Below are 4,550 nucleotides of genomic sequence, written 5' to 3'. Positions count from 1 at the left end.
TTCTACTTTTCTAAAATGTTTTATGATATAACGATTTAAATTAATATTAAATATATTTATACGCGTATTATACGTACATAGTTTTATACTTCTACTATACTTTAACTTTACCATTACTTTACTTTTACTTTACTTTTACTTTACTTTAACTTTAATAATTCACTTTAATAATTCACTTTAATAATTCATACTTTAATAATTCACTTTAATAATTCATACTTTAATAATTCACTTTAATAATTCATACTTTAATAATTCACTTTAATAATTCAAAAATCTATTATAAATAGAATTCAGTAGGTTTCATTATTTGATAAAAACTTGAAAATATATTTCTCTAAACTCTCTCAATCGAATTACATATATATATATATATTTACTTAGTATTATTTCAAGATATTATTAGTATACATAAAATACTACGACGGAGTTATATTCAGACGATTTCAAAATAAGTTTTCAAACGGGATAGAGCTAAGGAAATTATGGGTTATAGCTATGGAGGTTATGGGTATTGTTCGAGGGAATTGCTCGTGAGGTCAACCTAACGTTTAACAATTTCGTTACGTCTACGTACTTTCCTGCAATATTGAATCACATTATTGATACGTGAGCATTCATATCTTATCTTTTATATATTAATAGTGTATCCTTGACTAGTGCTCGAGTATATATGATTATGCATGTTTGTATGTTTAGTTTTGTCGTTAAATAGTTTATGATAAATTACGAATTTGATACATATGCTACTGAGATAAGGTATATGATATGCATGTCGTTGAAAAGCTAAAGAAAAATTAATAACTTTTCATTTAGAAATCGTGTGGGTTCGATGAACGGATTAAAAGATATGGTCAACTGAATTATTATTAATTTTAATATTTATTACTAAAAATTAATATTTTTATTGAAACTATCATTTTATTATTTTTATCATTATTATTATTATCAATATTATTTAATCAAATAAATATACATACAAAGATATTTTTACCACACGTAATATAATTACATTAATAATACATACCACTATATTTTTATGATATTAAGTGAATTTTATAAATTTTATTACTTGAGATATATAAAAGTATATTTTTATCATATATGAATTTAAATATAAATTTTTATTTATTAATAAATGACTTGTATTATTTAGTATAATAAGATCTGATAAATATATTTAAATATATAAAACGACTATATATAAGTTATATAATAAACATGTATAGATTTTGGAAGTCATTTTGGGTCAAATTGACTTTTGTTGACTTTTGCATGTCGGTCTCGAGCATTAGGATTGTGATACACTACGACTTGACCTAAATTGTTAGACAGATATTGACCAACATATAAATATATATACTTAATATAGGTTCGTGAATCCGAGACAAACCCTGCACTTGTTCAGTGCCGTCATATACATAATTGCTACGAAATACAGTATTGTGAGTTTCATTTGCTCCCTTTTTAATTGCTTTTGCAATATATATTTTTGGGCTGAGAATACATGCGCTGTTTTATAAATGTTTTACGAAATAGACACAAGTACTAAAACTTATTCTACGTGGGTTTAAACCAGAAATATACCCTTAGCTTGGTAACATTAAACTACTTGTCTATGTACGGTAGGCGCGAATCCTAAAGATAGATCTATTGGGCCTGACAACCCCCATCCTGACTATGGGATGCTTTAGTACTTCGGGGTTATATTAAACACACCTGATCTGGTGTACTTCAGAGGGTAAAACATGAATGTTAAGGCTTGTTACAGGGTGCCTACAACTTATAGAATACTTTTATACACTTGCGAGTGTACATATATTTATAAACAGAAATCTTGTGGTCTATTACTATTACGGAAATGATTGATTATGATAAACTAATGAACTCACCAACCTTTTGGTTGACACTTTAAAGTATGTTTATTCTCAGGTATTAAAGAAATCTTCCGCTGTGCATTAGCTCATTTTAAGGATATTACTTGGAGTCATTCATGACATACTTTGAAAGACGTTGCATTCGAGTAATTGAGTTCATCAAGATTAATATTAAGTCAATTATAGTTGGATGTAATATGAAATGGTATGCATGCCGTCAATTTTAGATGTAAAGAAAGTTTGTCTTTTAAAAACGAATGCAATGTTTGTAAACGTATCATATAGAGCTCAAATACCTCGCGATGTAATCAACTATTGTGAATCGTTTATAATGTATATGAACGGGTCCTTTCATATCATTCTTAGTCTAGACACATCTTACTGCATTGATTGCATGAACAGTATATAAACAAAATTCATATCTTAGTGTATCTGTTATTGTTACCTTTGCCTGACAGCTTCCGTAGATTCCTTCGTAACTTATGGGATTTTAGTATTATATATGCATATGTAAATTATGTATTGCAGGGTACTAATCTACATCATATAATCTATTTCTTATCGAAAATCCTTCATCTGATCGTACAAGATGAATCCCTCAACCAGTTCGAGTCCCTCAGATTTCGATAGCTATTCTGATAGTTATTTCGACAGCTATTCCGACATGGATATTCACCTAAACTCCGAAATCGGTGTCACCAGAATGAATCAATCAATCAGCCATCCCCAATTCATCTGATGAGTTCGTAGCCGACTTAATCAATGGAGACGCGAAGAAGGCGATCCCTCCCACCAACCGAATTCACCTCTTGGCGAAGAACCTGAAACACTTACTGGCAAATTAGCCCGAAACACCATTTTCACCCTTATTTCTAGGATATCTCGTCACGATTATATTCTATCTAAAATTCTAAACCTTATTCATCAGCTCGTTCCGACCGACAATCATCCAGGAATAATAGAAGAAGTCAACGAACTTCGCCCTCGAGTAATCAATTTGGAGAATATGGTGCAAAGGCTACGAGCACCAGCAACATCACCATCACCAACAGTACCATCAGTAACATCACCAGTACCATCAACAATCCATGCCTCAACAGCTCATTCTGTACCTCGAGTATAATCATCGTTCTACGTATCGTTCTACATCATTTATCTTCGTTCGACATGACAATTGTGTAATCTCTAATGTTTTAGAGATTATATATTCCTATTCTAATGGTAAACCAAATGAGTTTAATACTATATTAACTCATTAAATCCATGATTACATCTGAAAAAAATATATATGTAAGTATATTTAAATAAAGATTGTAATTAAAAATTCTTTTGTACAAACTGTTAATGGTGAAAATATTTTAACGGGTAGGTAATACCCGAGGAATATTTCGATTTCACATTAATAAGTTACACTGTACATTCTTCGAAGCTGATTCAACAGTCATTTACTATCCTACTTACATTCACCGATATACAAATCCGTTCACCACAGAATAACCATTTTCATCCAATTTCATATTTGGATTTTGATTTATCAGAATCCAACAAGTGGCATAATGAAGAAAACATTTGACAAAATAAAATTTATTAGAAACAAATAAATTAACTATGAGAAATTTTGTTAAGAATCCACGCTAACTGTTCCTAGGTAATGGTTCCTAGCTAACTGATTACATTTTATTTATCTCAATTTAATTATCGCAATTTACATTCTCTCAATTTTATTTATCGTCATTTAATTTCTGTTATTTACTTTACGCACTTTATTTATCATCATTTAATTTCTGTTATTTATTTTTACGCACTTTAAATATCGGGACACGTATACAAGGTTTTGACATATCATATCGACGCATCTATATATATTATTTGGAATAACCATAGACACTCTATATACAGTAATGCTTGAGTTAGTTATACAGGGTTGAGGTTGATTCTACAATAATATATATAGTTTGAGTTGTGATCGAGTCTGAGACATGTACACGGGTCACGATACATATTACTTAATTCGAATATTATATATTAAACCATATATGAATGATTGGATTGTTAACTATGGACTATCGTCTGTGGACTAATAATATTGGACAATTAAAATGAATTAAAATATTGATTATAACATATGAAACTAAACATTTCTTCAAGTTTTCCACTTGATTTTATCTTAAACCTCATTTGTATCTTCACGATTACATTCTGCGTTCAAACCTTTCATAATTCTTGAAAATACCTCAATCGAGAGGATGAACCAACCGCACTTCATCTACGGAAGAAAAGATTTATGCATATAGTTATGCACTTAAGAAACCCTCGGCAACTGAGTAAACGTCTAACACGTAGCTGTGCTAATTCATTTAGTGTTATTATCACCCAAAATAACTTGGTGATTCCTTTCAAAGTAGCAAATTTTGTCACAGCTCCAACAAGACAACTTCGAATTTTCATTCGAAACAACCTTATTATCACTTTGATATATATGTGTGCTCTTTTATTGTTACCAGGGAACCTTTCATATTCCACCATATTACCATCAGCGTTTATTCATCTAAAAATACAATTCTCCTGAAACCACCTCGGATTGATAACCGACGATTCAGATATGGCTGCATTAAATGCAGAGGAAATGGTAAAATTGTAGATGGCCTAAATGACCAAGAGGTTGATGATAAA

This window comes from Rutidosis leptorrhynchoides, chromosome 11, assembly GCF_046630445.1.
Source record: "Rutidosis leptorrhynchoides isolate AG116_Rl617_1_P2 chromosome 11, CSIRO_AGI_Rlap_v1, whole genome shotgun sequence".
In the NCBI taxonomy this organism is placed as follows: domain Eukaryota; kingdom Viridiplantae; phylum Streptophyta; class Magnoliopsida; order Asterales; family Asteraceae; genus Rutidosis; species Rutidosis leptorrhynchoides.
Note: the sequence above shows the minus strand (reverse complement) of the source record.